Source organism: Onychostruthus taczanowskii, unplaced genomic scaffold, assembly GCF_017590055.1.
Source record: "Onychostruthus taczanowskii isolate IOZ18803 unplaced genomic scaffold, ASM1759005v1 scaffold81, whole genome shotgun sequence".
NCBI lineage: Eukaryota > Metazoa > Chordata > Aves > Passeriformes > Passeridae > Onychostruthus > Onychostruthus taczanowskii.
In genome coordinates, this window is record NW_024506002.1 from 1,128,356 (window position 1) to 1,139,618 (window position 11,263).

At 51.4% G+C, this 11,263-nt stretch overlaps 1 long non-coding RNA gene across 1 annotated transcript; it reads left to right on the forward strand.

Annotated features, from left to right (window-relative positions):
• The first annotated feature begins 532 nt into the window (after positions 1-532).
• LOC121346494 lies at positions 533-11,032 on the forward strand. The gene is made up of 3 exons (XR_005954085.1): positions 533-704; positions 7,358-7,402; positions 8,793-11,032. It is a non-coding gene; the product is annotated as an uncharacterized LOC121346494 (long non-coding RNA).
• The last annotated feature ends 231 nt before the right edge of the window (positions 11,033-11,263 follow it).

Genomic DNA, 11,263 nt, shown 5'->3' on the forward strand with positions numbered 1-11,263 from the left:
CCGTGGGGCAGTAGGGTTCAGCAGCAGCTCCAGCCTTTGTCTGAGCAGGAGATGCAAATTAAAGATTTGAGACAGAGGTGGATATTCCACCTGGGCTGTTGGATGTGGTGCTTGGGAATGGGTCCAGCATCCATTTCTCTGGGGCTGGATCAATGCAGCACAGCAGGACAGAGCCAGAAACGGGAAAGGAAAAGGCTGAGAAATGCCCGACAGGATGGATGTGCTGAAAAGCGCTCGGGAGCTGAAAACATTCCTTTCATATTGCTCTCTATTTCCTACTTGATTAGGAAACCGCACCTAGTGAAAGGAGCGGGAAATTGCCCTGGTTAATGGCCAGGGGAAAGGAGAAAGCAGCCGAATTCCCGTCTGCTCCCTGCCTTTGTCTCCGGCTCTCTCTGCCGGCGGCCGTGCCTAGCTCGGCTTTCTCTCGCTGACCTGATTCCGCACCGCACGCTCCTCCCAGCTCGGTGAGGCTCCCATGTGATCCATTCTTCCCCCTAAATAAAGTTGACAAATTCGGCTGGGCTCAGATGGTGCTGCCGAGGGGGAGTGCCGCGCTCCCACCCTCGCTGCAGCTGCGGCAGCGCCGGCCCGGGGCCACCGCGGGGCTCGGGGCTCCCGCCCGGCCCGGGGCTCCTGCCCGGGGCTCCCGCCCGGGCTGCCGGCCGCACACAGCCCGGAGCCGGAGGACGCGGCCGGAGCCGGTGAGTGAGCGGCGGCGGTGGCTCCTTTGTGCGGAGCCGCGGGCGCTGGAGGGAGGGAGGGAAGGAAGGAGGGAAGGGGCCGCGGGGCGATCCCGAAGCAGCCCCAGCCCCGTGCCCTGCCCGCGGTGCCCCGGGCACGGTGCCCCTGCCCTGGGATGCGCCTCTGGAGCCGGTTCCCGGGAGCGGCGGCGATCGCCCGGCGCGGGCAGCGCCTGCGGCACAGCCCGGGGATGCTCCGCTGCATCCCGGCCCCGCAGCCCCGCGGGGACACGGCACGGCACGCCTGGCACCGGGGCACGGCTGGCACGGCACGCCTGGCACCGGGGCACGGCACGGCACGGCACGGCACGCCTGGCACCGGGGCACGGCTGGCACGGCACGCCTGGCACCGGGGCACGGCTGGCACGGCACGGCACGCCTGGCACCGGGGCACGGCTGGCACGGCACGGCACGGTGGCACGGCACCGTGATCCAGTGTGCAAGGCTGGCACTGGGTTGGCACGGCACAGCACCGGGCAGCGTGGGACCGACGTGCGGGCTGAATGGCACGGCACGGTACCGGGGCAGGGTGGCACGGCACGGCACGGCTCTGGGCAGCGCGGTACCTGCCTGGCACGGCACTGAGATACCTGCGTGCAAGGCTGGCACGGCACGGTGATACCTGGGCTGTGAGGCTGGCACGGCACCGCGGCAGGCAGCGTGGGGCCGGTGTGCAGGCTGGCACGGCACGGCACCAGGATGGCCACGGGCCAGAGTGGCACGGCACGGTACCAGCGACTGGCACGGCCCCTGGCAGGCTCCAGGGCTGCCCTGCCCGCGCCGCTGGTCCTGCTCCGGCCCCAGCTGTGCCAGGCGCGCCCCTCCGGGCTGGGTGCCCCTCTGCCCGGCTGCCAGAGCTCCCGGGGAGCTGCTCCCAAAGCTGCACCGGGCACCGCTGGGCACAGCTGCCCCTGCTCTCCATCCCGGGCTCCTGGCATCCCTGAGCCTTGCCACCCCTCCCTCCTGCCCCCCGAGCTGTGTCCCTGGGGTGCCCCGTGCCCCCCAGCCCCGGCGGTGCTGCCGTGGCCAGCTCCCACCATTCCCCGAGCCCACATGGCTTTTCCCGTCTGGAATGGGGTTGCCCTCCGAGGAAGGGCAGTGCTGGAAGCAGGGAATGCTCCAGTCTTCACTCCCTCCTTCTTCCCCCAGCCTCGGCGCTGGGACCAGCTCGCTGCGCACCAGCTCGGCCCCCTGGGCTGCAGCTGGGGAGGGCAGGGAAGGGTGGTCCTGCTCACCTGCAGCTCCCAAATCCCACAGAAACTATTCCCAGTCTGTGCTGTGGGAACAGTAATGCGATTTTATTCCAGAAATGTACAAAGTAGCTGACACTCATCACTCCCCCTCCCAGCCCCTGCTCCCTCCCACCCTTTAACTTCTTCTTTTCCTGCACAATTTAAAGGTGAAATTCTCTGAGTAGTGAATTTATTGCAGTCCTAGAGTGGGCCTGTTCTTGAAGAGCAGGAGAGTTTTCTTCTGAAAGGAGACGGATGAAAACTGGAATGTTCAAACAATCTCTAGTTCTTTTGCAATATTTTTAAAAATAAATCTATCCCTGCGGGAGTTTCAGTCAGATTTTAGATCCAAGAGAAAGGCTGCAGTGTCCCAGCTGTAATGGCTTTTCTTGCTCCCAGTAGGGCAGGAGAAAATAGAAAAGGAGAGATTAAATAGGGAGAGGGACGCAAAACCAGATCTGATTTGTTCATCCCTTCACAATTAGGCCAGAATTAAATCCCTCCTTCACCTGCACACAAAATGAGAATTGCACAGGAAGGCCATTGGTGGGCCCTGGTTGTATTTTATGGGGGTTCTTAGCTTTGGGGGTTTCATTTGAGTTCAGTTCTAAACAGCTTTCAGTTTCCATTTCCCTTCTGACTCAACAATTAATCATCCACCTCTACCTGCACTACTTGTCCTGGCTCCAAAATCCTGGAACTTTGGGGCAAACTGAGCCTAAAAACAGCAAATGGGAAAAAAAAAATCACTGAGCAATTTAAGCTCAGTGCAGGTTTGGGGACTGCTCACCCCAGGGCTTGTGTTTGTACAGAATAACATCTGAATTATGGACCAAGGGGAAATTCCCAGGCTGCCTCTGTCATCACAGGATGGAGCTGCCCCTGATTTTGGAGAGGAAGAGCAGCATAAAAAAGAAGTCTGAACCACATCAGCAGTGAGTGATGCTGATCATTTCAAAGGGACAAAGAATCCCCATTCTGCAGGGTGTGCTCTTGGGCTGGTGATGGAAGCTCCTGTGGCAGGAATGGCTGAGTAGGAAAACCCACCCTCCAAAGGCAGGAACAGTGGTGCTGCTTGGAGAAAAACAACTGCAGAGCTTTCGGAAGGCAGGGAAGCCTCTTTGGAAGGGAACACCTGGATACAGCACTGTTCTCCAAACTTAAAAGGGGGAAAAAACCCAGACCCTTTCCTAGAGAAAAAAACCCAAACTATTATTATTGTTGTTGTTGTTGTTATTATTATTATTACTCCTCCTGTGAAAAAAATAACCCCAGTGTTTCCTCCTCACATGTTTGTGCTGGCTCAGTCCTCACACCTCTGGGAGCACTCCATGGAGATTTAAAGCCACCCTAAAAATGGCATCCGAGCACTCCAATGCTCAGGATAATAAACTTTCCTCACATTTCCTGCACAAGAAGGTTAAAATATCTGTCCAGATGCCTTCCAGGGGCTGCTTTAGGGAGGGAGTCCATCAGGTGTTCAGCCTGTCCATGGCTGAAGTGCAGCTTGCTCCTGGAGCAGGAACCATTCCAGAGGGATTTGGACTTGGCACAGAGCAAAGCTGAGATTTGCCAAACCAGGCAGTGACAAGGAGGCTGTGATCACACCCTCAAAGCTGCTGCTGTTTATCAAATCACACTTAGGCTGAATTAACACATTAAACTATCAGAGGTCACCACTAAAATCAGTGGGATGGAGATCAGCTTCAGAGAGAGCTAAAGGCAGGCACACCTGTGGCTTTAATTAATCTCCACTTCAAGGATTACTCGACTAAAATGAAAGCCAGAATTAGCCTCACGTGGGTCCTCTGTGCAGCAAATGCCCAGGGAAGCAGCACCTTGCATTTATGGTCCTGCTGAGCACAGCCCCTGCCCACAGCAGCTCCCAAAAATGGAGTTCCCTGGATCCCAAAAATGTCCATGGGGTTGTTTTGCTCAGGATCCCCCAAGCAGAGGGAAGATGGGATCAGGTTCTGCTCTAAAATTACCTGGGTTTCTTGTGCACAAAGTTCTCCAAGCCCAGGGAGAATCAGGATCCCACCAGATACTGATCATTTTATAGGAACACATCTTTCCCCTGGCCCGTGGATCTGGCCAGGGCTGGAATGAGAGATCCCAAAACTCCCAGCCTTTTCCTCTTCTTCAGGAATAACAAAGGCAGAAGACACTGAACAGCAATGAAGAGCAGAGATTTCTTGTTCTCTGGGATAAAAGCAGGGCTGGAGTTTTGTACACTTAATTAAAAGATTAATTGGCCTGCTCCAGCCTTTCTCTGAGGTGCCAGCTCTGGCACTGGGGGTGAGCACAAGGGGATTATGCAAAAGTCATTCCTAGGGGTGGCCACGTGGAAAAATCGAGCACAGATCATGTTTCCTCTTTGGAGGTTAACGATACAGAAGAAAGAGGCACAAAGGGGTTTAATGTGAGGACTTTGCAGGGAAATCCGTGGAGTTGGGCACCCACAAACCTGGTGACACTACAGAATGCATGGGAGCAGCACACACCCCAAAGGACACAGAACCCCCAGGAATTAAACTCAGCAGCACTTTGGAGACTTGAAACCTGCAGATTTCCAAAAGAATTTAAGCATCCAAAATTAAATACATATATATTTATAGGCCTATTTTAAATACTCTCATAGGCCTTCTGTTCCTATGAGTTTATGGAAGATGCAGCAAGGCTAAAACATCTCACTGTGTTTTTCCAAGCATTTTCTGTCTTCTCCCATCCCTTCCTCCTCCTTGTCCCCCTCCCACTGCTCCCACTCCCTTTTATCTGAGCACAAGTGTTGGAGTTGATGTCTCCTCTGCTCCCCAGCTCAGGAGAGGAGGAGAAGGAGCCCTTTCCACACCAGGTTTAAGCGTGAGGGACACCTTTCATCCCAACGCTTTCACATCAAAAAGATGCAAATGGAGAGAGAGGAGCTGCATTCTTCCCTAATGCAATTAAAATGGAAGAGGCAATTTGAAAGGCTGCGGGGAGATTTACAAAGCTGAAGAAAGAAAGCTGAAGGCAAAAGGGAAGAAAGCAAGCCTGAAACTATGTTTAAAAAAATCAATATATATTTAGGGTTACATAAATGAAGGGAGTAATTCAACAGTGGGAAGAGCACGGTGAGTGGAGGATGAGGAGATGAGACACCAAGACAGAACCCAAGACTCTCCTGCTGTCAAAGAGATTTTTTCCATCAGCTCCCAAGGAGGGTTTGTGGTTTCAGGGCAGACACCTTTCCTCTGGAAGCTGCTTTTGTGTTCCTTGGAGAACAGGGCTGCTCCTTTTCCCCGGGCTTGGTTTGATGTCCTGCTCAGCCCCATCAGGAAGTGTGAGTTATCCCCAGGGTCAGGGATGTGCCATCAGCTCCCTTTGCAGCTGCAGCAGCTCACTGGGATTCCTGCCCTTCATCCTTCCAAAGAACCTGAAAATCCCAGACATTCACTGAACTCGGCCACGCTGACTGAAATCTAAACCAGACTTCTCCAACTACATAAAAGCCCCAAAACACATCCAGTAAAACTTAAGTCTGCTCTTCCACACAGTGTTTGGATTTTTCATTTATTTATTTTTAGGAATACAGTGCAAATTGTCATTTCTGTCTTGGCTGTAACACTGATAACATCACTACTGCCAAGTCTGGCAAACAGAGGCAGGGTTTGCCCTAATGAAAGGGAGGACTCCCAGGGAAATCAAAAAGCTGTTGATGAACATTCTTATCTCTTTTCAGTAATTCAGTATTTGACACATGCCAATAACCTGAATTCATCTTGAGACACTGGCTTTTTTTACTGTCATTTCCTTTCAAATCGCTTTCAACCCTCTCTTACTTTCTGCCCTTAAAAAACTGTAAAAAAACCCTCAAAAATCTATTTCTCTCTGAGGTTCTCAAAGGTCAGACTTGGAGAACAAAGGGAAGACAATGCCTGTCCTAAGGATATTACAAATCAAGGAGCAGATTTTGTCCTCCCCATCTTGTACTGAGTTGTACTTTACTTTATAACTTGCTGAAAAAGACAAGGGAATGTGAGCCAGGGTAGGAAGGTCCATCCCAAGGCAGGGACGTGCTACACCCAAGAGCCTGAGCTTGTGTAAGTCCCAGAATAAAATATTATTATTTCGTTAAAAGCTTTAAAAATTAATTCAACTTCCAGATTTTCTAATGTGCTTGCACAAGAAGTTTATTCTAACAAATCTCCAGATTTAAAAAAATCACATTATTTTTGTCAATACTTCCATCTTTCTAATATATTTTAATGGGAATTAAATGTGCCCAGCCCTGAGCTCCTGATTGCAATGTTTGCAGTGCTCAGGCCACTGAAGGCTTATGACTCACTCAAACCCAAGGAAACAATCTCAACTTTATTTATTCTCTGCTGCTGGAATTCAGCTAAAGCCTGGAAGAGGTTTGGGCATTTTAATGGGAAGTGCCTCCTGAAGATGTACCAGTGAGATTCCAGAGGATGGGATGGGAGCTGACCATCCCCAGCCTGCACCTCACCGTGTTCCTCTGCTCTGGAGAGGGGCACAGCATCCCTGCTGGCCCTGCCTGCTCGCCTGCCAGGCTGGGCTGTGCCAGCAGCAGCTCTGTCACCCTTGTGCCACCAGCCCTCCCATCACAGCCACCCAGACATTCCCAGCAAGGAGCTTCTCCCTGGAGCTCCCTCTGCACTGCTCCTGCCTGTGCCCACACCAGGCAAGGCTGCAGCCATGGCTGCCACTTTTTGGGGTGTCTCCCACGCTTTGCTCTCCAGTCTGGTTCCCCAATCCATCCCTGAGCAGCAGCAAGGAGCATTCCTGGCCCTCAGGCAGCAGAGGTGGCACTGCTGTGTCACCCATGGGAACCGTGGTGGCCCTGCTGTGACCCACAGGAGCAGAGGTGCTGTCACCTGTGAGAATCACGGTGGCACTGCTGTGTCACCCATGGGAACCGTGGTGGCCCTGCTGTGACCCACAGGAGCAGAGGTGCTGTCACCTGTGAGAATCACGGTGGCACTGCTGTGTCACCCATGGGAACCGTGGTGGCCCTGCTGTGACCCACAGGAGCAGTGGTGGCACTGCTGTGTCACTCATTTGAGCAGAGGTGCTGTCACTCACAGGAGCAGTGGTGGCCTCAGGTTTGGTCACTGTCACTCTGGAGGTCCCAGCGAGGCACCAGCAGAGCCCTCGGGGCTGCTCCCAAGGGATTTCCCCAGAAACGCCGTTTCCTTCCCCGAAGTGCAGCCGCAGCCCAGGCAGAGCTTTGCGGATCTGAGGTGGAAAAGCTTTCCTGGTTTGGTTTGGATTTCGCCCCCTGCGCTGGTGGGGCCGTGACAAACATCACCCTGCCCCTCCCGGGGCAGCGCAGAGCCGGCCCCAGCCTGACTCTCGGTTTTGTTCTCTCCTCCCCAGGAACCCCAGGGCTGTGGGCACGGATGGGATGAGATCCAGGCCAAGGTAAGTTTGACAAGACCAGATTTCCCCGGTGCTGAGACATCCCCCTCTGCACTTCCCTGGCCAGGTGAGCCCTTGGCTGCTCCATAAATCAGAGGGGCATTTCTCAGCTCCTCAAGTGCTTTTATTGCAGTTCCTTTCTCCAGGCTGCTTGAGAGAGATGTTGAACACACGGCCAAGGAGCACTGAAATATTCTGTTGTCACCCCTCCTGATGCATGGCTTGCCAGCAGTGCCCCTTGTAGACATTCATCACAGACAGGCCACGGTGCACTGGGCCCCTCGTGTGAAACGAGCTTTCCATCAGCTCTCCCTCGGCAAAATCTGAGTTCCAAACTTCCTTGAAAATCCCCATTTCTCTCTGACTCTGTGAACATATTGTTCCAAGCTGGCAGGAACTGTTATTTACATCTTTTAGCACCAACAGAATGCTGAGCTATGTAAACAGTGGTTATTACTAATCAGAATGTGCTGTTAATTAGGAAAAGAGACCCTCAGTTCTCTGTGAGCCTGAGTGAGATGAACTTTATTTCTATAAAGAGGATGAACTGCATCCTATCAAACACAGCATCTCCAAACAATGATGCTCCAAGATCTCTGAAACCTAATTTTGGCCTCCAAGCATTTGGGAGGAGGGTGGAGGGGGTTTGGAGCAAGCTGTTGTTTGAAATAAATAGCCCTGAATGTACTTACAGCTCCTCAGAGGAAAATACCCCGAGGCAAATCCTCCTGTCCCGATTGGAAGCAGGAATCCAGAGCAGAGCAGCCTTGTTCATCAGGTTGAACTCCAAAATGGGATTTGGATCATGGATGGAATGGGGAGGGCAGAGCAGCTTTGTGCTTCAGAAGTGCTCAGATGAGTGAATTTTTTAGGATTTGTCACACACAGCACATATCAAAAGCAAATTACTTAAAAGTCTTTGAAATTCCAGCAGAATTGTGGAAGGAAGGGAGGGTTAAATTCCAGTTTACAGCTCAGTGCCTGTAGGGGAGCTCACCTCTCCACTAATCCAGGGTGGTTTTTCACCCAGGATCTTTCTCCAGATCCCTGATTTGCAATCAGTGAGGAAACCTCCTCAATCCCACTATAACTAGAACTCCAGAGGATTAAAACCCCAATTTCCAGCCCAGTCCAAGAGCAGATACATAGAGGAGGGGAAGTTAAACCCCTTCATTAATGTGAGAACTCCTGTTTGCAGCTGATTTTGTGACTGTGGGTAATGTGCATGAGAGGCCTTTGATTTCCCTCTCTTCTGGGAATATTTTGGAAAGGAAAAAAGACTTTCAGTGATAGAAAGTTACACTTGTTGCAGCACTTGTTTTGCTTTCAGCCCCAGGACGAGCTCGGCCACCACTGGAAAACTGATTGGATTTTCTCCAATGATCTCTTGCAGAAAACAAGGAATCCCAAACTGGCAGCTGGCTGAGCCCTCCCTGCCCCTTTTGATGAAGAAGGCAGCACGTTCCTGACCCCAGCACCTGGGATAAAGCTGTCCTGTGCGGGAGACTTCGTGCCACAAGCTGCAGGTGCTGCTCTCCCTGGCTGCAGACGCCGCTGCTGAGCCTCCCCATGCCTGCAGCAGCCGGAGCTGGCTCTGCGTGCTGACAGGGCACTCCCAGACCTGCTTCTCCAGGCTCCTGAGAACAGCTCCCGAGTCCCAATGAGGCCCAAGCTGAGGGAGGCTCCTGGAGCTGCGCTTTTGGCCTCGGCAGACTACGAGAACTTTGCTGATGTGAACTCCACCAGGGACACGGAGAGCGAGCAGCTGGAGGGGTCCCTCTCGTCCACCATCGCCCTCGCCGTCGTGCTGGTCATCATCTTCTCCCTGGTGCTCACATCCCTCATCACCTACTGCTTCCACAAGTGGAAACTCAGAGGGAAAAGACTGCAGAAAGCACAAGAGGAGTATCAGAGAGACCAAGAAAAGAGCATTTGCCAAAGCACACCTGGACTTGTTTCATAAAGAGAGAAAACCAGGATCCACCGTGAAGTACTCTTGAATTACCTGAAAATGAAAATCATGACAGAACTGCAAATTTGGAATTTCCAAGCAAATACATCCTTGTTTTATCTCATTTCTAAGAGTTGTTAGCAGTTTGGAGATTTCCTACAGCTTTATTATACACACACACACATATATATATATATTTATACATTAAGTCTCAATTGTGCAAACTAAAACCAATGCAATGATGTATTTTTAATCTTTTCTGTCATTTTAATCCTCACTGGACAAACTGACGGTGCCTGTGAGGATGGGCAGGCCTTGGCACAGATTCCCAGAGCAGCTGTGGCTGCCCCTGGATCTCTGGAGGTGTCCAAGGCCAGGCTGGAGCAGCCTGGGACAGTGAGAGGTGTCCCTGCCACGGCAGGGCTGGAATGGGATGAGTTTTTAGCTCCACTCCAACCCTAACCACACTTTTCCGTGTATTACTGAACCAGTAAATTTCAATCTGTTGCTTTCACTCTTTCACAAACCCCCTGGAAGGTGAAGAGGCAGATTTGGGGTATCCAAATACCTCACAGTGGTATTTGGAGAATGGTTTTACTTGCAGGAGGGCTGCTTTAGACCAGATACAAGAAGGTTTTTACACTGAGGCTGGGCAGGCCCTGCAATAGAATTCCCAGAGAAGCTGTGGCTGCCCCCGGATCCCTGGCAGTGTCCAGGGCCAGGCTGGATCACCCTGGGACAGTGGGAGGTGTCCCTGCCATGGCAGGGTGGGCTAGGGGGCCTCTGGAAGGTCTCTTCCAACTCCAGCTCTTCAATGATCCTACACTGGACCACTGGGACCACAGAGGATTTCCTCAGTAGCTGGAAATCCAAATTCAAATATCCCAGAGCAGCTCAGCTGCCCCAGCCCAGGGGAGCTGTGCTGCACTGGGGCCAGCAGGGCTGCAGGTGTTGCAGGCATGTGCAGGTGTCGGGTCCCATCTGGTGCTGCCAGGCTGCTCCTCAAGAGCTGCTCCTGGGCCCAGAGTGACAATTCAGTGCTTCCTTCAGGGCTGTGCTGAGAGCTGCTCCTGGCATTCCCACAAGTGGATTAAGGACATCCAGTGTAAATGGAACTCAAATTCCTACGGGAAGAGACAGCCTAAACCCCTTTTTTTTTAATTAGCCATCAAATCCTTTTTAAACCACCCATATCACGGAGTGTTTCTATTTCCATAGCCTGTCCTGTGATGTCACAGAGAAATGACAGATTTCTTGTGAGTAGCACATCTAAGTAATCTTTTTTAACCAAGTGATGGATGTAATATTAATAAATGTCATTGTTTTATAAAGTAGAAACCATGTGAAGTTGCCACCAGCCCCCTGCTCAAGTCTACAGCTTGCTTGCAATTACCAGTACTGCTGTATGTATTTTTAACAAGCTATAATACTGTGATGATGCTGTAAACTTACCTCTGTAGGAAAAAAAAATGTTCTATTTCAAAATGTCAGGATGAAGGATGTAAATGTTCTGAAAGTGCTATCAACAACAACAACAAAAAAAAATAATTTCCACAGAATATTCTAAAGGATTCTGTTACATGCTACAAATCTATTTTACAAGGGTATTTATGGATCATACAGCCTAGTCTGTGAGAACAGTACTATTTTATTACAGAATAAATAAATGAATAAATAAGCAGTGACTATCCATGCCCAGAAGCTGGAAAATGTTTGGGTTTTTTTTTTTTTTAAAGTACCCTGATCAATTCTTTAGGTAATCTGGAAGATGGAGGACTCTGACAGAAGGAATCCACTCCCCCTCATCTCCCATCCACATCCTGGTGTTGTTAGTTCTGCCAAAGATCTTCAAAATCAGTCGTGGAGAAAAAAAAAAAAAGGACAAAGAGTTGCATGAAAACAATGCAAATGTG